The sequence below is a fragment of the Triticum urartu genome, chromosome 4A (assembly GCF_056163025.1).
Source record: "Triticum urartu cultivar PI428250 chromosome 4A, HENAU_Tu73, whole genome shotgun sequence".
In the NCBI taxonomy this organism is placed as follows: Eukaryota; Viridiplantae; Streptophyta; class Magnoliopsida; order Poales; family Poaceae; genus Triticum; species Triticum urartu.
This window is the reverse complement of record NC_141876.1, coordinates 382,469,292-382,496,716: the sequence shown is the minus strand read 5'-3', so window position 1 is coordinate 382,496,716 and position 27,425 is coordinate 382,469,292. Positions and strand designations below refer to the sequence as shown.

The 27,425-nt window shown below is 45.5% G+C and overlaps 1 long non-coding RNA gene across 1 annotated transcript; it reads left to right on the top strand.

Annotated features, from left to right (window-relative positions):
• Positions 1–1,441: 1,441 nt before the first annotated feature.
• On the top strand, positions 1,442–4,964 carry LOC125553854 (uncharacterized). The gene is made up of 4 exons (XR_007304234.2): positions 1,442–1,849; positions 2,015–2,109; positions 4,213–4,289; positions 4,643–4,964. It is a non-coding gene; the product is annotated as an uncharacterized LOC125553854 (long non-coding RNA).
• The last annotated feature ends 22,461 nt before the right edge of the window (positions 4,965–27,425 follow it).

Genomic DNA, 27,425 nt, shown 5'->3' with positions numbered 1-27,425 from the left:
AAAGAAGTAGGAAAGCAACCGCGAGTACTCATCCAAAGTACTCGCAAGCAAGGATCTACACTACATATGCATTGGTATCAATGAAATGGGTAGTATCTATGGACTGAACTGCAGAATGCCAGAATAAGAGGGGGATAGCTAGTCCTATCGAAGACTACGCTTCTGGCAGCCTCCATCTTGAAGCATAAAGAAGAGAGTAGATGGTAAGTTCACCAAGTGTCATCGTATAGCATAATCCTACCCGGCGATCCTCCCCTCGTCGCCCTGTGAGAGAGCGGTCACCGGGTTGTATCTGGTACTTGAAAGGGTGTTTTTATTAAGTATGTGGTTAGAGTTGTTATAAGGTCAAGGTACAACTCCGGGTCGTCCTTTTACCGAGGGACACGGCTATTCGAATAGATCAACTTCCCTGCAGGGGTGCACCACATTTCCCAACATACTCGATCCCCTTTGGCCGGACACACTTTTCTGGGTCATGCCCGGCCTCGAAAGATCAACACGTCGCAGCCCTACCTAGGCACAACAGAGAGGTCAGCACGCCGGTCTAACTCCTATGCGCGCAGGGGTCAGGGCCCATCGCCCATTGCACACCTGCACGTTGCGAACACGGCCGGGAAGCAGACCTATCCTCCCTAATACAAGAGCAGGCGTTCCAGTCCAATCCGGCGCGTGCCGCTCAGTCGCTGACGTCAAGAAGGTTTCGACTGATACCACGACGTCGAGTGCCCATAACTGTTCCCGCGTAGTTGGTTAGTGCATATATGCCAGTGGCCAGACTTAGATCAAATATCAAGATCTCGTTAAGCGTGTTATTTTGAAGTAACTGCGGATGCCGACCAGGGCCAGGCCCACCTCTCACCTAGGTGGTCTCAACCTGCCCCATCACTCCGCCACAAAGTAACAGTCGGGGGCCGTCAGGAACCTAGGCCCACCACTACTGGGATGGAACCACCTGTCCTTTCAGCCCCCACAATGGAATCAGTTGCGTGTACTCTACGAGCCGACCCGACTTCAGTCACCACATGTATCATGTATAAGGTATATAGCATATACCCGTGATCAACACCCGACGTGATCACGGCCCGATAGTACTACACCACAACACCGAATCGGGGGCACTTAACTGCCGGGAGAAATACAAGAATGAGGGCAAACCATCTGCCGGGGATCTTGTTACTGCCAGTAGAAGTGCATAACGGCGGAGAAACTGCCGGTAAAAGTTAATCAGCAAGGGCATGCGCACTGCCAGTAATAATGTCCACATCTTAGTTCATAAAAACTACCGGGAGAACTGAACTACGACCCACTATCTGCCGGGCCTGCCTGTGGCGTGAGCCCAAAATAACATTTGGCCCAAACGCGCGCTGGCGCGGGAGAGCGCGCGACATTTCCACTCAAAATAATTAAAGCCACCGCTCAAAAAAAAGAAAGAAGAATTACAACCACCACACGACCTGTTCTCCCCCAAATCGAACCCTCCCTAGACCTCCTCCTCGACCGCCGCCGCCGCCCCCTCTGCTGTTGACCACGCCCTCCACCACCACCCCTTTGGTTGACCTGTGCGACCCCATCGGGATCTATGGCGGTGGTGCTTGGATCTTGGCGTCGCCTCCCTCGATACGCCTTTGATGTGCGAGGTCGTCGTCGCCTCCCTCCCTTCGACACCACCACTAGAACTGGTCGATGATTCCAGTTGCCTCCATCTCTTCTTTACGGTCCATCACGCCGACGAGCATAGGCGGACTCCCCACCACGGCTTCCTCCCTACCAACGGCGAGCGTGGTGTCCCATCTCTACTATGCTGGTACAATACTTTCCTCAGATCCGTCTTGGTGGAAACCCGATGCAGGTGAGATCTTCCTTACCAAGGTTGTTAATCTTTTCTTCTCTGCTCGATGAGAACTCATGGTGCACGCTGTCCAGTTGTCCGTACGAAGGCAGATTTCCCCTTCCACCGAGTTACTACTGAGTGTGTTCCTTATTGTTTTTTCCTTTTCCTACCAAATTGATGCAGGTGCTATTAGTGAAAGGATTGGAGACTGGTTCTAGCAGTGGTTTGTTTGTTCAAGGAATTCCTGGTGCTCGTGATTTGTAAAGGGTTTCAGCCAGGTTAGTGTATATTTCATTTTGTTATCTTAATATGCAAGTATACGTGCCTATTTCATTTGCTTGTATCCATCCTTTTTAGTACATGGATCAGTCTTTATTTATTCAGGTTCAGACATTGCGCAACTGAAGATTGTGTATACTAGTCGAAGGCACGAGCTATGCACGTTTTCTTCACTCACCCATCCGTTTACTTGAGCAACATTTATTTTGAGATGGGAGTAGTATGTATGTTGTTGAGTGTTAAATCCCGTCCAAAGGATTGGCAAGTTGCTGCTTCGAAACTTGGTAGATACAAATGACTAGTGCTCTATACAAGCTAGTTGTTTACGGAGTAGAAGGAAGGTTACTCTAGTCATCGTTGTTTCCTGATCATAGCCATAAAAGATCTTGAATAACAGAATTTCACCAGTGGGCCCATTTGGAGCCGTCAGGATTCCAGAATGGTCCTGGAGTTGTTTTGGCGTCTGCCCGTACATAGGGAATCTAAGAAATGTCAACCATTAGATCTCTTGGGCAAGGTACTGATGAATGGTGGATATTCATTTTATGGAACAAATCAATGACTTGTATTTGCTCTGGAGTCTGGGCGGACTGCTAATCCAAATTAAAAAAAATTGTGTACTATAGTAGTAGGGAAATGTAGCGCTCTATAAAGTTTTTGGTGCCTCCATCTGAAAGAGCTAAATTTATAGACATGAGTGTGGATTTAATATTAAAAATTTCTCTACAAAAGTAGCTCCTTTTCCTTCCCTGATTTACCATCTAGCTAATTGTTTCATAGGAGTTCAATACTGAGGTAACATTTTTCTCTCTCAGACTTGTGCTTGAATGTACAAATGAATATGCTCTTCACAACTCTAATTCTTGGTGCCAATGGGTATTCTTCCATTTACTATGATTAAGTGCTCTTTGTGCTAATTCTGGATGTTAAAAGAAAACGAACTTTAACTAATGAACATGTAGTTGGAATGAACAAGTACCCTTGTTTATCTCCATTGATCCATTGATGTGAGATCACTTAGTTCACTCGTCATCACGCACATATACTTGTACATGTGATAAAAGCAATCAGATAGAGAATCTCTTTCGGTCTCTTCTCTGTTTGCTACAAATATAGACTAAAAGTGGAGTACTGCTTCTAGAATTTAAAGATTTGAACTTGCAAAAGTGTTAGTTCTCTGATATGAAGTTTATTATTTACGTTCTATCAAAGTTGTTGTCTGAATGTGATATACCCATATATTATATAAAGAACAAGTTCACATTGGTACCAAAAATTATGGTTGGACACGTTGCTTGCCTGAATGTGATATACCCATCTATGTTGCTTGCATGTGCTATCAGCTACTGTGATCTATATTCCATACTTATATACACATTATGCTTGGACATGTGTTGTTTGTGCGAAAGAAAACATCTAGTATTTTGTAATGCTTGAACTCAGGGTAGTCACTACTTAAATATTTCTCCATTTAATCGAGTAAGAACAGTTCTTCAGAACATTTTATCGTTTTCATCTTCAGACATCTTGATAGGAAGCACCAGGGAATGTTTGCAGTTTCAATTTATATTGTATGTAAAGGACAGTAGATATGCTCTCTGCCAGTGAATACCTCTAAATGATCTATGCACTATGGCAGTGCCGCAGTGGATACTTCTAAATGACTGCACACATGTTTTATTAAGTCTTATCAGTATAGGGAGTTCAATAATCTTTTGGTTCTAAACAAGTGGGTGCTACAACTGAATACTAAATCAGTAAAACACTGTAGGAGTTTTACAAGCAAGCTTTGGGTAAAATGATTTTTGTATTGTGTTGTTTATTCCCATTGGTCGATCGATGTGAGATCATCTAGTTCAACTGTCATCATGCACATATACTGTTACATGGAAGAAAAATAACTAGCTAGAGAACTTATTTATGTCTCGTTTCATTTTGCTGCTAAGACATACTGAAAGTGGAGTACTCTTCTAGAGTTTAATTGTTATTACATGCTACTTTTATAAGGTTGGGGTCTTCAATCTAGTTTTTACTCAATAAGTTACTGTTTCTTAAGAATAACATGAAGCATGGATTCTTATATGTTCCATGTATTATGTCAGGGCAAGTAATTATCAGCTGAGCAAAGGCTACAACATGCTAGGAGGAGAAGTTTGAATGGAGGCAGAGAGTACACTTGGTATGTGATATAACCAACCTGAACTTATTTACTCATTTTTTATTTTTGTTCTAGTCTGAGTCCAAAAACATGGTTTGACAAATGGGGGGTGACATTCTGTACACACGTACGCATCTACCATTCATGCTTGTGAAGCATTTTTTTAAAATAAAATTGAATATGGCCAAATTTGGGTTCCAAGTTTTGTCATGCTATCATGACTTCGTATTAGTTTGCCCCATTCAACATGTAAAACTATGAACCCGACCATGTTTTATTTGGAACATTTAGATGATGTGTCAGAAGGAAAACAAACGGCAAGCTACTTACATCTGACATGTAAATTCTAATGTGCCAAAAATTTCTCTTTTTAGGAAATAGAATGGAAAAAGGTAGAGGAGATAATGCTGAAGCACAAGAGCGAGAGGCTAGCAGAAGTTAAAGCAATAAACTATAAGCTTTTTGAATGATTAGGGCCTCGTGTTGTTGGTAACATTACAACCACGGGGAAAGCTAATTTTGGTTGCTAGTTTAGCATAGAAGCCACCATATGCTCATTTTGGTCGTGTGTTGCATCCAAAAACATATGTAATTTTCCTTTTGTGGCACAACACCCTAATATATGGGCGTTTCTAGAAACATATGTATTTGGTCGTTAATTTTATTGAATGAAGTTAAGTTTTATGATGAGGCCCATATGTGAATTATGAAATAGTGTCATTTGTCTTGATTGCCTGGACAAAATGAAAAACATATGTATTTGGTCATTAATTTTATTGAATGAAGTTAAGTTTTATGATGAGGCCCATATGTGAATTATGAAATAGTGTCATTTGTCTTGATTTCCTGGAAAAAATGAATGCATATTAAATTAGTGATTTGTAGCCCAGATCAACTTGCTTTTGCTAGTGAAATAAATTTGATGGCATATTAACTGCCGGGTAACAAGCTTGTGCCGGCAGATACATTGTCTGTAACTGTAATACGTATAGCATGGCAGACTGACAAGAATGTAGGGCCACTGATGGAATACTAGTATTCTATACTAAGTATTTAGGATTGCAGGTAAGGATAACAACTGTAGTTACAATGACAGGCTATGCAGCAGAATAGGATTAATCGAAAGCAATAACATGCTACACTACTCTAATGCAAGCAGTAGAGACAAGGAATAGGCGATATCTGGTGATCACGGGGGGGGGGGGGGGGGGTTGCCTGGTTGCTCTGGCAAGAAGGGTTCATCATCGATCTAGTCGATCACAGGGGTACCGACAACGGTCTCAGGGCCTACCAGAAAGAAGTAACGGAGGGGAACACAATAAATAACAGAGCAATCAAAGCATCACAAAGCATAACATGGCAATAGGCGGTGCTAGAGGTGACCTAACGCAGTACTAGGTGATACCGGCAAAGGGAGGAAACATCCAGGAAAGTATCCCCGGTGTTTCGCGTTTTCGGACAGATGAACCGGAGAGGGAAAGTTACATGTTCTCTATGCTAGGGATGTGTGGTGGACGAACAAGTTACGTATCCGAATTCGTCTCATCGTTCTGAGCAACTTTCATGTACAAAGTTTTTTCATCTGACTTACGGTTTATTTTATATTAAATTTCAAAGTTTTAAACACTTTCTAATATTACTGTATTTAATTAAATTCGAATTATTAAATAGCTATTTTGTTAAATGTACCCAGTATTACACTCAGTTAGAGACTGACTGGTGGGTCTAGTCAACTACTGACTCACCAGTCAAAGTGGACCAAGTCAACAGTGAACAGTGCAGATGGGGCCATCTGTCATTGGCTAGGTGATACACAGTCAGCACTTTGACTGGTCAAACTAGTCAAGGTGGGGCCACATGTCATAGACAGTGGCAATATTAATAGAGTTTATTTAAACTAATTAACTTAATTGGTCAGGGTGGGGCCTAGTGGTCTGTGGGTCAAATTGTTAACATATTTTGTTAGAGTTAATCCTAATCGCTAAAGTTGCATGGCTCACCATTAGTGGCCATCAAGATTAGTTTAATTAGCATGCTAATTATGTTCATGATTAATTAGGTGTGGGTCCCGTTTGTCATTTACACATGGGTGGTGGATTAGAGTCCATCTTAGCGACTAATCACACGGGGTCCACCTATCAGTGGCCCACGTGATGGTTCGAATGGCCGACCATGCCGGTGAGGCAGAACACGGCGGCGCCACACGGGACCTTGCCGGAATCGCCCCGCCGGCCACGAATGGGCACGTGGTTGGGCACGTCCGACCGCGTGGGAGGTGCCGCGTCGGACGGTGGTCGTGACAATCGCCAGGGAGGCCGGGAGTGCTGACGGCAGGCGGCGACCGAAGCTCGGCCTCGCAGCAAACGGCACCAGGGACGACCAAAACGAGCAGGGGGAGGGGGAAAATGGACGGCGGCTCATAGTGGAGCTGTAGGGATGGCAGCAGGCTCGTGGTGGTGCTTGAGGTAGCGAGGCCAGGGCAGACGGAGCTCCAAGCGGTGGCTTGGTGCTCGTCGGGCAGCGAGGCAGCACAGGAGGACGGACTTGGTGTCAGGGACGACGTGGCTGCAGCCAGATCCATCCGGGAACGGGAAGGGACGGCGAAGGCCGGCCGGACCTGGTCGTTGGGCGGCGGAGGTGCGGGCCATCCATGCCGAGGTAGGGCACGGCGCGAGGTGAAGCAGCACCATGCGGGGCGAGGGAAGGTCCCTGGTGACGGGGCATCGACGAGTGGAGGCGGGCCGCGGAGGTGCTGGAGGGAGCAAGGGAGAGGAGACGCTGCGAGGGAAGGGGCAAGGCGTGGCCGGCGGGAGGAGCTGCGAGGTTGAGCGGGAGCGCTCTCGCTCGTCCCTGGCGGCGCGAGGTGGAAAAGAAGGAGAGATGGGGATCAGGACGAGACGAGTTAGGGTTAGTAACGAGGGGCGCCAGGCTGGGCTGGTTGTTTGTTAGATGGGCCAAAAGCTCAATAGGTTAGGTTAGTTTACTTTTTTTGTTTGTTTTAGAATACATTTCTATTTTCTTTAATCCTGTATGGTTTTGCATTATAATTTAAGTCCAAATGAATTTTGTTAAATAAGAGACTTTGTGAGAACCTGGAATTAACTTCCAGATCCTCCTGTGTATATTTGTCAACACCAGGATTATTGTTGACAACACAGTGAAATGATATCATTGCAGAATACGTAAACACATTACAAGTAGTATATTTGTCACAAGACATACCTAGTGAGATATCTCATGACATTTACAATCAGAAACAGCGGAAAGTAAAATGTGTAGTGACTCCATCTCAGCCACAGGCAGTCGATGTAGTCCACGCGACCTCACTTCTACGGATCACCATAATAATCATAGTCATTACCTTCGTCTTCATGCAACTCTGTTATCAACAAAATTATTGCCATGAGTACATTACGTACTCAACATGCCTCCCACGGGGGAGGACCTAATAGCTACATGTGGCTTCAAAGGAAGGCTATATGGCTCATTTGCATAAAGCTAATTTTATTTGACAAATAAAGCAGTTGGATAAAAGCAGTTTTTGATGAGAATGTGTTTTATCTCCAGAATAACTTTCATCAAAGTGAGGATCCTCGATCAACTCACACTCTTCATAGGTTCCAAGAGTAGGGGTAAAGAGGGAATAAGCAAGACAGGTCCTGTATGTCAAGAAATATTCATGCGCTGTCCTTGACCATGGACACGGTTATTCGAATAGGTTTACACTCTGCAGAGGTTGTACACTTTACCCACACAACACAATCCCGACTTGTTGCCACTAGCCGTCGCTAGCGTAGTACACCATCTGGTATACCGGTAGGGAGATTGTGATGAGGTCTTTGGACTAGATCCCCCAAAGATGTGACATGGAACTGAGAGTACGTCCTCAAACCGGTCCCCCCATCTGTGCCGAGGATACTCCTCGCAAGGAAGCTATCCCATCTGCGGCACGGCAACATCAACACCTAAGGCCGACTAGCTTATTTGACCAAGCCAGTGCCCATATAGCATGTGGCTGTACTATTATCACAATCTTCAAATCCAAGACTTATTAGGCCTCATGCGGCACGGACGACTGATTGCCCCCTTCAACTCATGAAGGGCAGCCAATCGCTCCTTCAATCCTTGATTCAGCTGTCGTCCGCACCAGTATCCAGATGATAAGTTTCACCCAGAGTAGAAGAGAGTAGAGGATATCAATAAGACCATCTGGCCTAGCTCAGCGGTAAGTTTCAACTGTCAATGACTTAGAGGTCATTCAACAAAGCACCTATAGGGTAATAAGCATGGCTAAGCATTTCTACTCTACAAGAATACTATAATTCTACTCAAGTGTCAAGTGAATAGGCGACAAGCGGATCAAGGTAATGTGTCAATCGACACACTAGCTACGAGAATTAAAATAGCATGCATATAGTAACCATAAAACACAATGCAATTCTGTAAACCATAGGATAAGTATGATCAAAGAAGGAGGCATGCCTTCGTTGTTGAGTCCTTCTTCGTAACCTGTTATCTCCATGTCCAACATCGCCACTCCCTACTCGTTAGAATGATAGCAAAATACAAACAATAAATACCAAAGCAAAAGTAAATCCAAATAACATCCAAAACAATTAAGAGTGGACGGATAGCAAGATATTGATCAGATGGAGATTCCAAAAGGAGATAGCATGATTGAAAGGTAAGTAGAGGACTCAAGGAATTGACAGGGTTTAGGTTGATGATGGATAATCAGGGCTTGTCAACAAGACTAACGTCCCGGTACAAACTATGCTATTGACCACAAATAGTGCCCACTACACATCACGACTAACTGTATAAGAAACTACTATATAACCAACACAATGTCATCCACACATATGAAATGGAACCACCCTATGCATTTAACTACATGATCACAACATGGAATGAAAAGGTAAGAGTTAACCACAAATAAATATTTAGATAGAATCTAAATACTTATAATGGTCAACGATAGCCAAACATATACACCAACTATATAAGAATTCAAAAGCAAGTGTTCCATAAGACAAACAAACACACATTACAAACCATACTAGTTAAGCAATCATACATCATTCAACAACATGAATTGAAATGATCTAGGTCTATCCCTAAAACATTATTAAAAGAAAATAGGATCAACTCTACTACATCAAACCAATTCATTTGTAAAAACAATTAACAAAAACCATACAACACATGGAACAAGTGGGTGAACAACTATTCTAGACATGATTAAGAGTAATAATCAACCACAAGTAAATATTTATATGAATCCAAATATTTATAATGGTTAACAACAAGCAAAGACTAAACACCAATCATAACCACTATTAGCAAGCATTTCTATAATGAATGACAAATCAATGCTATCGCAAAACTAATTGGACAACTTAATAATAATACACATCTCACCCACAACATGTGAGTATAGGATCATAAATATGTATTAACTAGCACAAGCATTCAACATACAAGTGTTCACGAAAAGATTCTAAACTATGACATGGTCTTAATAATAAAGAACAACTAATACCAATAACCACTAGCAATAATATTGTCACCACATGCTCAAAATAACAAAGCACGACAGACACACACACACTTAGTGTATGATCAAGCACAACTCTACTAACATGACATATGGCTCATCCTAAGCATATGACGTGAGTCATAGCAATAAGTATTAAAATATTCATAATACTAACATGAGATGAGGGCAATCATATAAGAAACAAAAGTGGCTAAGTACTCAACTATAGTACATGGAACATAATAAGGCATGAAAGATAACTTGCATGAATAATGCATGGTTAGACATACAATCAACTAGATACACTAGATATGACAAAGTCTAGGCATACAACAATGCAATAGCGAGGTAGACTATATATAACGCTAAGCATGGATGATCATCACACGAGATGCCAAACTATGATACCAATAGAATTCAACTCGTAACTATGACATGACTTGGTGGATAACAAGCAACCTAATGATGCAACATTGTATTAGCACACATCACTAGCATGATACTTATGATAACCAAGCACATGGAAAAGGAATACTAACATGTAAGCAAGTAAACATCTAGGTCATGGCATCAATGGCATCAAGCGATGATTATCATAACATAAATAATAGAGACAAGACACATTTCTATTACATACAACCTACACTTATAAAGACTTAATCTACATAAACATGAACGCGACATGAATTGATACATACAATATCATCTAGTTACATAGTCACAATATCATGGAATGGTATTGATCAAGCAAGATGGAATCATACACAACAAGCATGTATCTACCAAGCAAAGGGTAACCATATGCACCATCATATCGTAAATACTAGCAATGTTGTAACACATGGAAATCATACAATAAAACATGCATTCAACGTTTGAACAAGTGCTAGCATGGCATGGTATTGTCTAGGTAAACAAAACACATCGAATAACTATCAAGATGTAATAATCTAAGTTATATGTCATAAGAATAAATAATCTATAGCAACACAAATCTTAAACATGACATAAAGCAACCATCCAAGTAATCTTTCATAACAAACATCTATAACAAGACATTTCATTTAACATCGAGCATAATGAGAATGATGCAAAATACATGAAATAATACAACTGAACTATACTAGACATGGCATGACTAAATGTTAGTAGACCACGAAAAATATTTGTGATGGTTAAAAGATAAATAACTATATGCAACAACCATCGATTAACCTTGGGTTATGTTTATCTTATAGCAACTGTAAAGCAACATCGACTCTACAACTATTATAAAGAAACTAGATGACACATATAATTTAGATAAACAATAACCCAGAGCATGACATGACATCAAAACTATACAACACACATGCATCTTGATTGAGAACGGTTATATGGAACATATGTAATATATATCGCCATGCTAAACAAAACAAAACTAAATTAAATAAAAAAACTATTTTATGAAATTATACACATGGCGAACGTTCACCAAATTGTGTACAAGAGATGATTACATGATGTGTAAAACAACAACATAAGATAGAGTATATAACTAGAATAAATAAATTCTTACAATAAACGCATGCATGGTAATAATTCACAAACTTGTACATAGGCATATCATACAACTACGTACCACACGAGAGAAAAATATCACATGAAACAACATGTTCAACAATATTTAGCAACCCATAGAAAATCTAGATCGATAGTTCAAAATACTAAAGATGGAACTAATTCACAAATTTAGTACGCATGTATAAAAGAGAACTATACATTGTACCAAAAATCACCGAGCCGAAACAGTACGTACAACTATATAAACAATCTAAAACAAGTGTAGAATAAATCTAGTGAATCATGTGTTACTCCTAACATTGCAAAAATAATTAGGATTGACTCCTAGGCATACATCACACAAGTAAAAATAAATAAATAGAAAATCTAAAACCACAAACGGGTTCCTCTCACCTCTTAAAACGTTTCATCTATTGGGATCAAGATCAAACGATGAACCAAAATGATGGAAATATGCCAATAATATTTAGTTCATGTGACGGATAGCATCAACGCATCCAACGATAAAAATAGGAGGAACTATGATGTCTAGGAGATAACTTGAATGATGTTTTGACGGCGCGCAAAAGGAATTGGATAGTTGCTCACCGAGCATGAAGATACGATGTGATGAACTCGACGAACAGTGTTGACGTACATGTGGAATTCTTCGTGTGTGGTCGACCGATCACGTTCTTTCTTCTCTGAATGGATTCATGGGATGTAGAAGAAGAACTTGGCGCAGGGGTTTGGATGGAGATGGGCTGCGTCAACGAGATCGAACATCACGTCTATGGAGTATAAGAGGCTGGAGTTTCTACCGGAATGAAAGAGGAGGTGGATGTGCACGTATATGTACCAGAGGAATTGGAAACGATGTGGAGAAAGGAGAGAACGATGGCTGTTGGCGTTTCGTTTTTTTACATGTGTGCGTGTAGGTGGAGGAAGGATAAGCGCTCGGGCTGGCAGTGGGAGAAGAACCAAGTCTACATAATTTCATATTTGGAAACCGTAGAAATTAAAGGGAATTAAGAGAAGGAGTTTCCATATGGCTGAATGTTTCCTCTTATGTGTAGGTGTAGGTGGTCATTTCTATTCTGTAGATTGGAAACGTACAGAAGGAGAGGAGCCTCTTGCTCAGGTGAGAGAGATGGCCCAGGTCGGCAAGGCCCATGAGAAAGGAGGGGAGGAGAAAAAAATAGATGGTCTAAGCCCATGCGACTTAGACAGGAAAAAACACAGTGATTCACAAAAACCAAAGTAAATTCAAAGGTGCATATTTAAATATGCCAAAGAAGAGAAAATAAAGCCCAACTAAAAGAAAAGAAGAAAACTCAAATTTTAATTTAGGTTCACATTAGTTCAATTTAAATCCATTAAATTATAAAATTCCAATTTAAGCTTGGTTAACAAATAAAACAAATGAAATTTTCTTGCCCTGATTTTTGAGAAAACTTTTTCTTAAACATTCCGAGAATCGGGATGTTACAGACTTGTCCTAAAATTACTTTGCAATACCTTGGAATGTCACTAAAAGTTTGGGGCAATTTGTTTCCGCAGAATTTATGGTGGAAATTAGATGACATAATTAGGGCTGTTTGGTCCAGTTTTAAATAGGCCAAGGACATTTTATTTATTTAAACAATGTTGGTATATCCATGACAAATAGTTAGTGAATATCTGCGACCTAACGAACATTTTTAATTTATTGTTTGAAGAAATCATAAGTTGACTTGTTATTTGAATTTGAATTTGTCCTGAATTTTAATCAAGTGACAATTGGCTTAGTAAAAGGGTGATGAACTGGCATCATTAGGGTGAGGTTACTGTAGCACGAGTCTCGGGGTGTTACAATGACAAAGGTAGATTTATTGCAGGAGGGAAAGGAAAGACAGACTACTGCGCGGATATTCTCATGGCGGAGTCCTTAACTCTCAAGTTTGGCCTAAATTTAGCGCAAAGGGCGGGTTGTAATCGCCTAATCATCAACTCTGACAATTTGGAGGTGATTGAGACCATGCAGGACGGAGGACAGTTAGCGGGAGCGGCGGCGGCAATCTTCGATGACTGCTATCACTATGCTTGTGATTTTATCATGACTAAATTCGAACATTGTAATAGAGAGGCAAATAAAGTAGCACATGAACTTGCTAGATTAGCTAGATTTTTTTCAACTTCGGATTGGTTTGAGGAGCCTATTAGTGAAATTGTAATGTTTCTCACAAACGATGTATCGGTTATTGCTAATGAATAAAATTTCATTTTATTTCAAAAAAAAGCTTATGAGCGGCTACATTCCCAGAACGTTGAACCCATGACACCTTTGAATCCTCTAGCGTATTGAGAATCCTCTTTATATCCTGCACCCAAGGTCCTACAGCGGACAAATTCCTTTCCGGACTATTAAGCATATGTACCACAACCTGACAGTCCAGTTCGACATGAGCTCACTGAACCTGAAGATCAATCGCCACCTGAACTCCTCGTCTGCGCGCTAGTACTTCTGCCATCTCAGGGTCAATAATGTTTGGTAAAAACTGGCAAAGACCAGCCCTGAACGCCCCATTGTGATCCTGGAAGATCGCTCCTTATCCTCCTTTATCTCCATGTCTGGAGACCACACCGTTGGAGTTGATCTTTACCCATCCATATTCAGGAGGCTCCCAACGATGGATGATCATTGGCTCCGATTGTAGCGCCCTCGTCTCGTGTGCTAGTTTCCAATGCATGAGCTGCACCTGAACTGTGCCTACTATTTCATGTGGCTGGGAAATCTTCTTGCTTTCTCTTGCATCATTTATCGCGAGCCATAGCCCATATGTCGCCTGTAGCAGAACTTCCTTTTCATCTCCCGAGCCCCCGGCGAACCAGCTCAGCAGCCAGGATGCAAGCTCGTGTTGAGAGGAAATATGCAGTGGTGGGGATTGTTGGGGAACGCAGTAATTTCAAAATTTTCCTACGCACACACAAGATCCATCTAGGTGATGCATAGCAACGAGAGGGGAGAGTGATGTCCACATACCTCGTAGACCGTAAGCGGAAGCGTTATGACAACGCGGTTGATGTAGTCGTACGTCTTCACGATCCGACCGATCCTAGCACCGAAGGTATGGCACCTCTGCGATCTGCACACGTTCAGCTCGGTGACGTCCCACGAACTCTAGATCCAGCTGAGTGTCGAGGGAGAGCTTTGTCAGCACGACGGCGTGATGACGGTGATGATGAAGTTACCGACGCAAGGCTTCGCCTAAGCACTAAAATGATATGCCCGAGGTGGAAATCTATGAAGGGGGCACCGCACACGGCTAAGAGATCAACTTGTGTGTATATGGGGTGCCCCCTCCCCCATATATAAAGGAGTGGAGGAGGGGAGGGCCTACCCTCTCTATGGCGCACCCTAGGGGGAGTCCTACTCCCATTGGGAGTAGGATTCCCCCCTTTCCCTAGTTGGAGTAGGAGAGAAGGAAGGGGGGAGAGAAGGAAGGGGGGCCCACCCAATTCGGATTGGGCTAGGGGGCGCGCCCTCCACCTTGGCCTTCCTCTCCTCTATTCCACTAAGGCTCAATAAGGCCCATATACTCCCCGGGGGGTTTCAGCAACCCCCGATATTCCGGTAAATGCCCGAACTCACCCGGAACCATTCCGATGTGCAAACATAGCCTTCCTATATATCGATCTTTATGTCTCGACCATTCCGAGACTCCTCGTCATGTCAGTGATCATATCCGGAACTCCGAACTACCTTCAGTACATCAAAACACATAAACTCATAATACCGATCATCACCGAATGTTAACCGTGCGGACCCTACGGGTTCGAGAACTATGTAGACATGACCGAGACTCATCTCCGGGCAATAACCAATAGCGGAACCTGGATGCTCATATTGGTTCCTACATATTCTACGAAGATCTTTATCGGTCAAACGGCATAAAAACATACGTTGTTCCCTTTGTCATCGGTGTGTTACTTGCCCGAGATTCGATCGCCGGTATCTCAGTACCTAGTTCAATCTCGTTACCGGAAAGTCTCTTTACTCATTCCGTAATGCAACACCCCGTAACTAACTCATTAGTCACATTGCTTGCAAGGCTTATAGTGATGTGCATTACTGAGAGGGCCCAGAGATACCTCTCCGATACACGGAGTGACAAATCCTAATCTCGATCTGTGCCAACTCAACAAACACCATCGGAGACACCTGTAGAGCATATTTATAGTCACCCAGTTACGTTGTGACGTTTGATAGCACACTAAGTGTTCCTCTGGTATTCGGTAGTTGTATAATCTCATAGTCATAGGAACATGTATAAGTTACGGAGAAAGCAATAGCAGTAAACTAAACAATCAAAGTGCTAAGCTAATGGATGGGTCAAGTCAATCACATCATTCTCTAATGATGTGATCCCGTTCATCAAATGACAACTCTTTGTCCATGGCTAGGAAACTTAACCATCTTTGATTAACGATAGTGACACTCAGTTTGTCTATATATTCACACATGTACTAAGTTTCCGGATAATACAATTCTAGCATGAATAATAAACATTTATCATGATATAAGGAAATATAAATAACAACTTTATTATTGCCTCTAGGGCATATTTCCTTCAGGGATCCCAACTTTGAGCACAAAAGAGCCCAAAATTGAACCGAGTGTTGGCACGCCCAGAATCGGTGCAACATTGTTTCCTCACAGCCACACACGACATAGAAAACACCCGGTTTGGTCCTGCGACGATGGAGTTCGGCCCCAACAGCAAGGCCGTTTTGAATCATTCGCCACATGTGGATTTTTACCTTTGCCGGCGCGCTAGACTCCCATAACACCAAGTACCCTTTGTGTTTACTTACGGAGCTGGACGACTCCGGCTATTCGGAGATCGCTCTGTTCAGAAACATCCTCAAGTGATATGCAGACTTGACTGAGAAAATACCATTCTTTGTGAAATTCCATGCTAGATAATCATCAGTGTCTGGTCCTCCTATAGCAATCTGCTTCACATCAGCAGCGCCCTCTGGTGTGAACATATTATGCAGCAGTCCCTCGTTCCAAGACGTTCTGTCCGCTGTCACGAGGTCCGCAACCTTGGTGTCCCCCTATATGTAGACCTGGCCGAGTGGTTTTGTGGTGCCACTTCTTGGAATCCAAGCATCATGGTGGATATTGATGCTCACATTTGAACCCACTCTCCAAATAAGTCCATGCCTAAGCAAATCCCGTCCATGCAAAATGCTTCTAAAAGTATATGAACCAGCCGGCGGACATGTTGCTGAAAATATTGTACCATCCATGAAATAACGTGCTTTAAGCACTCTAGCACACAACGAAGTTGGCACTTGTAGGATACGCCATGCTTGCTTAGCCAACAAAGCTTGGTTGAAAGCTTCTGAGTCTCGAAAGACCATGCCACCGTCACGCTTGCTCGCGCACATCTTCTGCCATGCTACCCAGTGGACCTTCCTTTCACCATTCATTGCACCCACCAGAATTAGAGGAGACCGAAGTCATGTTCTGGCACATCTTCTTCGAGAGGTGAAAACAACTCATGGTGTAAGTCGGAGTCGCTTGGAGAACGGATTTAATCAGAACTTCTCTTGCTGCTTTAGATAATCCTTGGCCCTTCCACCCACACACTTTCCCTTTATAACAATCCATGACATGTTTGAATGTGCCATCCTTTGACCTCCCAACCAGTGTTGGAAGGCCCAAATAGCGCTCACTGAGAGCTTCAGGTTGAATACCCACAGTCTATTTCATTTGCTCCTTCATGTCATTCTGGCACCCGCTCCCAAAGAAAATGGAGGATTTCTGCAAATTGACTTTTTGTCCTGAAGCTTCTTCATATTGTGAGAGGATCTGTCTGAGTGTCTCCATGTTCTCCTTTGTTCACTCTAGGAACACAATATTGTCATCCACAAACAAAAGGTGGGTGACATGGGGGGGCAGTGCTCCCAAATTTCACCCTCTTTATTTTCTTGTCCATCTGAGCCCTCTTAAGGAGCGGTAAAAATCCGTCCACGCACAACGAAAGAGGTAGGGTGACAACGGGTCGCCCTGTCTTAGACCACGAGAGGGTAGGAAACTCCTTGAGAGGCCACCATTTAGCTTTACCGAAAATCTAGCCGATGTCACACACCTCATAATCATGGAGACCCATTGGGGGGCAAAGCCAAACTGTGCCAGAATCTGCTCCAGGAAAATCCACTCTAAGCTACCGTATGCCTTCATCATATCCAACTTCATGGCGCACAGACTCTTCTTCCTTTTCCTCTTCCTAATAGCATGCACACACTCATATGCAACAAGTACATTATCGGTAATCAATCGTCCTGGCACAAAAGCACTTTGTTCTTCAGAAATAAGAAAATGTAGGATGCCCTTTAATCTGTTGGCAAGTACCTTAGTCACAATCTTGTACAGAACATTACACAAGCCGATTGGGCGGAACTGTGAAAGTAACTCCGGTAGTTTACTTTCGGAATCATTACAATGACCGTTGCATTAAACGCATCAGGAGTTTGAGCACCATTAAGAAAATCCCGAACAGCCTTACAAACATCGCTTTTAACCATCGACCAGTGTTGTTGGTAAAAAAAGCACGGGGAGCCCATCCGGACCTGGCGCCTTCGTTGGACCCATTTGGAATAGAGCACCCTCAATCTCATTATCAGTTATAGGGGCTGTTAGTTTTCCATTCATTTCATCAGAGACCAAATGCTCAATATTTTTTAATAGAGCATTGGCATTAGCTGAGCCTTCTGACGTAAATAGTGCTTCATAGAAACTTGCTGCCATGTTCCTCATCTCCACATCAACTGTGCATTTCGTACCATCTTCCTGCATTAATGCCCGAATTGTGTTCTTCCTCTTGCGGTGTGACGCCCGGTTATGAAAATACTTTGTATTTTGGTCTCCCGCCCGCAACCAATCGATTCTAGAACATTGCATGTATAGTAGCTCCTCCCTTGCATAAATTTCTCTCAACTGCTGCTCAATATCCAGGACCTCCAGTGAGCATCCGGTAGAAACATCCCTGAGGCGAGCGTTAGCTAGCTGGGATTTAAGTTTCGCAATTTGTTGCCTGATAGAGTTGAAGACTTCACGCGCCCACTTTTGCATGCTTCCCGTCATCTTACCCAATCGGATCCAGATTGCCTCCAAAGTATGCTTGCCTGACCCAGCCTCATGCCATGCCTCGCTGACCATGGCTTCATATTGTTCGTCCCTCGTCCATGCTTCTTCAAACTGAAACAATCTCGGCCCTCTTTCCGCCGGCCGTGGAGCAGCCTCCAATGCCCTAATGAGGATGGCCTGGTGGTATGATTCCTCCGTGACGAGGTGGTCGACATGAGTTTCTGGGAATACCTCTCGGAAACTGTCAGTGCATGTGGCACGGTCAAGCCGGACCTGAATGTTATCCCCTCCATCACGCTTGTTGTCCCATGTGTACGGATACCCCGAGAACCCCAAATCAATGAGCCCACAATCCGCCAAAAAGTCCTGAAAAAGGTCTCGGGTTGCCATCAAGTTGATCCGACTGAAATAATGCCTCATTATAGTCGCGAACGCATATCCAAGGAAGATTATCTTGAGCCCATAAGTATCGAATCACATCCCATGTCTTTTTCCAAAGATCCATCTTGGGCTCCCCATAGAAACTAGTGAATCTATAGGATTTGCCCTCCCACATCATCTTTGTGCCAATGAAATATTGCCACCAAGGCCTCACCTTTACCTGCACACTTTCCCTCCACCACAATGCCAAACCACCACTTAAGCCCTGGCTGTCCACGGCTACACCACTCCTAAAACCCAAACTCCACATAAGTTTCTCCATTGCTCTCGCCTTCTTTTCCGAAAGAAAAACCACCGTTGGGTTGTAGGACCTAATCAGGTCATGAAGCTTGCCAGCTGTCGAGTCCAACCCCAACCCACGACAGTTCCAGGCCAACGTATTCATTGGTCCCGGCTGTCCTGCTCCGCAGGGACCGCCGATGTATCATCAGGCTCAGAGATGCGATCATACACTGTAGACGTTTTCTGCATAGTCTCGCAAATGAACACATCTTGGTTGCTATGCCTACTATTATCCCATTTTGCCACCCAGTGTTGTCTTGGCCTCCTCTTTCTATCCCCTGGGTGATTTTGGAATTGGTTCTACTTGGGTTGATATTTAACATATTCAGCTCGCGGGCGCCTAAAATAGTGACCAGGACGCCTCTCCCTTTCTCTGATCTGACTAGAACCACTAGCCCCATCATACATTTGGGACTCATATCTCTTCCTCAGCTCCTGTCTCATATCCATTTGCCTAGCTTTCAGCTCATTCCTCAGATCTTTTTCTCTCTTTCTCTCCAAATCATCTTGTATATCCTTTCCTTTCCGATCATTACGTCTCTCTTCAGCCAGCCAGTGCCGCTGTTTATTTGGGCTACTCACCTCCTCAAGACCTTGCTTGTCGTCCTCGCCAGTGCGAGAATCACCTGAGACATGAGCATTAAACTCTCTGCGCAAATTTCTTTTTGTCGGTAGATCACACACAAAACCCTTCATGTTCCTTCCCAACTTTCCCTCGCTCGAATGTGCGCTATTAAAACTTTGTCTGATATTAGCACCACCTCTTTGGTGGCCCTCCCTAATAGATGAAGAGCGCCCCGGCGAAGCCCGGAGCCACTCTCCCCATTGCATATACGAACTGCCGGGGGGACACAACCTTCCTTAGCATGCACCAGTCTACCACAATCAAAGGAAAAATGAGGAATCTTCTCATATTCAAAGTCGAACCACGTTTCGTCAGGATCATCAGAAATTTCCTTCAAGTTGAAACCCCTAACAAGTGGCTCAAAGATGGACAGTTTTGTACGAACCCTTAGGTGTATTCCTTTGGCAAACCCATCTTTTTCAACGTCAACACGCACCGTTTTGCCCAGCCAATTCCGCAGCGCCTCCGTGAAAGCCTTAGAACGTTTGTCCAGAGGGAGATCCATCACTCTAACCCAAACTTCCACCGTATCAAAGCACACCTCTAACGGACGTATACTGCCTTCATAATCCTTAAGCACCAAGACGTTGAAGTCAAATTGCCATGGACCGTTATTAAGAGCATGCTTTGTGACGCCCGGATAATTAAGCTATAGTGATCCCACGCTAATGATGCCGGGCCACCTCGGTTACTGTTGCTAATCTCACGTTAGTTCGAAACCGGTTCGAGTCCAAATTAAAAATCAAACAAACACTAAAAGTTTTCAAACCTTAAGACAAAAATGTTCGGGTTGTACCAAATAATGCATAGGTAATTATGCTGGAGAAACCATATTTTATTAAGATGCTTAAATACTCTAAAATGATTAAAATAGTAGCAAAACAATTATTTAAATGAGGTTAAAATAAACCGTTACAAACTATTTTGTTTTAGTTGCGAAGCTAATTGTGGTAGTGGCATAATTATTAATGCTCTTTTAGGTACAACTTTTGTATTCTATAAAAGCTAAAGTTTAATAAAATAGAAAAGAGAATAAAATAAAAAGGAAAGGCAAAACTGTAAACAAAAACAAAAAATAAAATAAAAACAAAAGGCTCCCCTCCCCCACTGGGCCTCTTGGCCCAGTCGGGCCAGCCGGCCCACCCTGCGCTTGGCCTACATGCCCCCCAGGAACCCTAGCGCACACCCCCACTCACCCCACACGACCCCCCCCCCCCACTCTCTCCCACGTCTCTCTCCTCCCTCCCCCGATCCAGATCAGGATCGGGGTGCTCACGCCCGCCCCACCGTCATCGCCCGTGGCCCTCGCCGGACGCCACCACCGCCTCGAGCCCCGTCATCGGCCGCCGTCCCCGACGCCACGCTCCTCCGCCCCCCCTCTCCCTCGCCCTCCTCTGCCCGATTCCACTGGATCGGGAGGGGGCCGCCCCAACGACGCCGCCCCGTGCTCGGCTTCCTCCTTGGGCCGCCGCACGCCGCCACCGACTCCGGCCACCACAAGCCTCCCTCGAGCCTGCTGCCATGCCCTACGGCTCCACTGTGAGCTCCGCCGTGAAATCCCTCTTCCCCCGTGCTCGATTCCGCTGCCTAACCCTCATCCCGTCGAGCACCGAGCTTCGTCCGCCGCCATGGGCGATGAGCACCACGCTCCCGAACCCCCTCTGCTCGTACGCGCTGCGCCAACACATTCATGGGGCTCCGTAGAGGCCGCCTATGCCGTTTGTTCGGTCAACTCCCTCGCGTAGCCTGCTTCTGCTGAGCTCCCGCTCCAGTCGCCGCCTCAGTTCATCGCCGTCGCCGTTCCCGACCATCTTCGGTCGAGGTAGAGCCCCTGTTCGACGCGCGCTGCTACGTGCGTTCGAACGCATCTGGCCGCATCCAAAATGGTACCCGGTACGCATTTTCTGACGCGCTCCGGCGTGTCGCCGTTGTTGGTTTGGTCACCGGTGCGCCGGCCATTCGAAACGCCCTGTGGGCCACCGACAAGTGGACCCCGTAGGGATTAACCACTACCCCCCTTACATGTGGGGCCCTTGCCCCAGAACGTTTATAAAAAAAGAATTAAAATAATAATAATAATAAAATAATTAATTAATTAAAGAATTACTTAACTTAATTAATTTTGATTAATCAAACTAATCAAATAACTAAACTAATTAATCCTAATTAGGTTAATTAATATGTTTAATTAAAATGTCTCACTGACCAGTGGGACCCACTGGTTAGGTTGACCAGTCAACCCCTGTTGACTGCTGATGTCATAAATCCAATTTCGAATTAAATTAAATAATTAATTAAATTCCAGAAATTAATAAATTCTTTTAAAAATCATATCTTTTAATCCGTAACTCGGATGGAAACACTTTCGACATGAAAGTTGCTCAGAACGACGAGACGAATCCGGATACGCAACCCGTTCGTCCGCCACGCATCCCTAGCATAGCAAACACGCAACTTTCCTCTCCGGTTCATCTGTCCGAAAACGCGAAACACCGGGAATACTTTCCCGGATGTTTTCCCCCTTCACCGGTACCACCTCATACCGCGTTAGGGCACACCTAGCATCACGCCTTGTCATGTCATGCATCGTCATGCATTTGTTTGCATTATATTTATTGTTTCTTCCCCCTCTTCTCTCGCTAGACACCGAGACTGACGCCGCTGCTACCTAGTACGACTACGGTGTTGGCGACCCCTCTCTCTTGCCAGAGCAATCAGGCAAGCCCCCCCTTTGATCACCAGATATCGCCTACTCTTCTCTCTACTGCTTGCATTAGAGTAGTGTAACATGTTACTGCTTTCCGTTAATCCTATTCTGATGCATAGCCTGTCATTGTTGCTACAGCTGTTGATACCTTACCTGCAATCCTAAATGCTTAGTATAGGATGCTAGTTTATCATCAGTGGCCCTACCTTCTTGTCCGTCTGCCATGCTATACTAACGGGCCGTGATCACTCGGGAGGTGATCATGGGTATATACTTATACATATATACATGCTATACAGGTGGTGATTAAAGTCGTGTCGGCTCGTAGGAGTACCCGCGAGTGATCCCAATGTTGGGGGCTGAAGGGGCAGGTGGTTCCATCCCGGTAGAGGTGGGCCTGAGTTCTCGAAGGCCCCCGACTGTTACTTTGTGGCGGAGCGACAGGGCAGGTTGAGACCACCTAGGAGAGAGGTGGGCCTGGCCCTGGTCGGTGTCCGTGGTTATTTCAAAATAACACGCTTAACGATATCTTGGTATTTGATCTGATTCTGGCTACTGGCCTATACGCACTAACCATCTACGCGGGGACAGTTATGGGCACTTGACGTCGTGGTATCAGCCGAAGCCTTCTTGATGTCAGCGACTGAGCGGCGCGCGACGGGTTGGACCGCGTAACACAACTTCCTTTGTAATGGAGGTTGCTAGGTCTGCTCTCCGGCCGCGTTCGCAACGTGCAGGTGTGCAAAGGGCGATGGGCCCAGACCCCTGCGCCATAGGATTTAGACCGGCGTGCTGACCTCTCTGTTGTGCCTAGGTAGGGCTGCGACGTGTTGATCTTCCGAGGCCGGGCATGGCCCAGGAAAGTGTGTCCAGCCAAATGGGATCGAGCGTGTTGGGTTTTGTGGTGCACCCCTACAGGGAAGTTAATCTATTCGAATAGCCGTGTCCCTCGGTAAAAGGACGACCCGGAGTTGTACCTTGACCTTATGACAACTAGAACCGGATACTTAATAAAACACACCCTTCCAAGTGCCAGATACAACCGGTGATCGCTCTCTCACAGGGCGACGAGGGGAGGATCATCGGTTAGGATTATGCTATGCGATGCCACTTGGTGAACTTACCATCTACTCTCTTCTTCTGCTGCAAGATGGAGGTTACCAGAAGCATAGTCTTCGACAGGATTAGCTATCCCCCTCTTATTCCGGCATTCTGCAGTTCAGTCCATATATGATACCCCCTTTTTCATTTGATACCAATGCATACTTATGTAGTGTGGCTCCTTGCTTGCGAGTACTTTGGATGAGTACTCACGGTTGCTTTGCTTCCCCTTTTCCCCTTTCCTATACCCGATTGCTGCGACTAGACGATGGAGCCCAGGAGTCAGACGCCACTGTCGATGATGATGACTACTACTTGGGAGGTGCCTACTACTACGTGTAGCCCTGTAACGCCCGGATGATCATGCTACAGTAATCCCACGCTAATCATGCCATGACACCTCGGTTACTGTTGCTAACCTCGCAATGATTCGAAACCGTTTCAAATTTAAATTCTAAATAAGTCAAACGACAAAATTTTTCAAAATATTAAACAAAAATGTTCGGTGTGTGACTAATATTGCAAGGGTAATTATCGTAAAGAAAACAGATTTTTATAAAATGCCTAAATGACTTAAAATGAAATAAAACAGAGAAAAAATAAATAAAAGAAAGAAAATGCAAAAGGGAAGAACAAACAAAAAAAAGAGGAGAAAGCCCCCCGGCCCCTTGGGCTTCGGCCCATCAGGCCACAGCCGATTCGGCCGGCCCACCCCGTCGCGCCCTTATCCCCCCCCACTGTCCCCCACCACTCCACCGACACTCTCACTCCCCCCCACGAAAATATCCCCCTCTCCCCGACTAGATCGGGATCGAGGGAGGAGGACCTCGTCGAGCTAGGACGCCGCCGCCCGGATCGCCGTCGCCGACCATCACCTCGCCGGCGCCCCCTCCCCCACCGGCCTGCCTCCCCCTTGCTGCCTCGTCCTCGTCATCCACCCCACGCCCCGCTGCCCTATCCCTACCGGCCCCGTGAGCACGCCCCGCGCTCCTCCTCCTCTCTTCCCTGTTCCTGCTCGCCGCGGCCGTGTCTGCACTGCCGCGCCCACGCGCACCCGCACGCGCTCACCAACGCCGTCCGGACGCCCGCGGCGTCGCGCCCGCACACGTTGTGCCCGCGCCGTGGCCGCCCCCTGCCCCTGGCCATGCCAAACGCGCGCGCGCCCGCGCACCGCAGCGCTGCTGCCGCTGCCCACCACGGCCTCGCCCCGGCGCGCGCCTCCTCCCCTGCTGCTGCAGCTGCTTGCCCGCGCCGTCGCCTGGGCCGTGCCGCCACCGCCACCGGCGCGGCGGCGCCGCGCCGCGCGTGCCCTGCAGCGCCCCCCGCCACCGTTGTTGCTTCGCTGCGCTGACCGCCCCCTCCTCGTCGGCCCCGCTGCTCGCCCGCCTGCGCCGCCGCGCGCCTCCAGCAGCCCCCGTGCTAAGCCCCCCGCCCTGACTGGCCTCGCCTGCACCGCCCCCGCCCTACTCCGGTCGCCGGAGCCAGGCCGCGCTCCCGCCCCTTCGCCCACTGGCTGTAGCGCCCGCACGGGAGCCCCACGCCCGCTAGCCGGTAGCCCGCGCCCGCTAAGGCCCCGGACCAATGACATATGGGCCCCACCCCAGAGAACGTTTCCAAAAAAAGGTTTTAACAAAAGAATAATAGAAAATAAATAATAACTAAAAATAAACTTAATTAATTAATTAATTAATTAAATTAATTAAGTTAATTAATCCTAGTTAATTAATCTAATTAATCTGTTAGTTTAATTAAACAGTAGTTTGTTTAGCCTAAACCCTAATTAGGTCTAAACAGTGTATGACAGGTGGGTCCCACTGGACCCACGCATCAGTTGACCCAGTCAACCCCTGTTGACTGGTGACATCAGCATGACATCATGCTGATGTCATAAATCCAAATTTCGAATTAAATTAAATAATTAATTAAATTCCAGAAATTAGTAAAATCTTTAGAAAATCATATCTTTTAATCCGTAACTCGGATTAAATTATTTTCAACATGAAAGCTGCTCAGAACGACGAGACGAACCCGGATACGCAGCCTGTTCGTCCGCCACGCATCCCTAACCTATCAAACTCGCAACTTTTCCCCTCCGGCTCATCTGTCCGAAAACGCGAAACACCGGGAATACTTTCCGGATGTTTTCCCCTTCACCGGTACCACCTCGTACCGCGTTAGGGCACACCTAGCATCACGTTTTGTCATGTCATGCATCATTATGCAGCTGTTTGCATTATATTTATTGTTTCTTCCCCCTCTTCTCTCGCTAGACATCGAGACCGACGCCGCTGCTACCCAGTACGACTACAGTGTTGACGACCCCTCTCTCTTGCCAGAGCAACCAGGCAAGCCCCCCCTTTGATCACCAGATATCGCCTACTCTTTTCTCTACTGCTTGCATTAGAGTAGTGTAGCATGTTACTGCTTTCCGTTAATCCTATTCTGATGCATAGCCTGTCCTTGCTACTACTGTTGTTACCTTTACTTGCAATCCTAATGCTTAATATAGGATGCTAGATTATCATCAGTGGCCATACATTCTTGTCCGTCTGCCATGCTATATTATCGGGCCATGATCACTCGGGAGGTGATCACGGGTATATACTATATACTTTATACATGATACATGTGGTGACTAAAGTCGGGTCGGCTTGTGGAGTACCCGCGAGTGGATCTTTGTGGCGAAGCGACATGGCAGGTTGAGACCACCTAGGAGAGAGGTGGGCCTGGCCCTGGTCGGCGTTCGCGGTTATCTCAAGATAACACGTTTAACGAGATCTTGGTATTTGATCTGAGTCTGGCCACTGGCCTATACGCACTAACCATCTACGCGGGGACAGTTATGGGCACTCGACGTCATGGTATCAGCCGAAGCCTTCGTGACGTGAGCAACGGAGCGGCGCGCGCTGGATTGGACTGGAACGCCTGTTAGGCTAGGTCTGCTTCCGGCCGCCCACGCAACGTGCAGGTGTGCTAAGGGCGATGGGCCCAGACCCCTGGGCGCTTAGGTTTAGACCGGCGTGCTGACCTCTCTGTTGGTCTAGGTGGGGCTACGACGTGTTGATCTTACGAGGCCGGGCATGACCCAGAAAAGTGTGTCCGGCCAAATGGGATCGAGCGTGTTGGGTTATGTGGTGCACCCCTGCAGGGAAGTTAATCTATTCGAATAGCCGTGATCTTCGGTAACAGGACGACTTGGAGTTGTACCTTGACCTTATGACAACTAGAACCGGATACTTAATAAAACACACCCTTCCAAGTGCCAGATACAACCGGTGATCGCTCTCTCACAGGGCGACGAGGGGAGGATCATCGGTTAGGATTATGCTATACGATGCTACTTGGAGGTCTTCAGTCTACTCTCTTCTACATGCTGCAAGACGAGGCTGCCAGAAGCGTAGTCTTTGAAAGGACTAGCTATCCCCCCTTATCCCGGCTTTCTGCAGTTCAGTCCACATATAATAGCCTTATTTCAGTTGATACCAATGCATACATATGTAGTGTAGCTCCTTGCTTGCGAGTACTTTGGATGAGTACTCACGGTTGCTTTCTCCCTCTTTTCCCCCTATCCCTTCTACCTGGTTGTCGCAACCAGATGTTGGAGCCCAGGAGCCAGACGCCACCTTCGACGATGACTCCTACTACACCGGAGGTGCCTACTACTACGTGCAGCCCGCTGACGGCGACCAGGAGTACTTTAGGAGGATCCCAGGCAGGAGGCCTGCGCCTCTTTCGATCTGTATCCCAGCTTGTGCTAACCTTCTTAAGGCAAACTTGTTTAA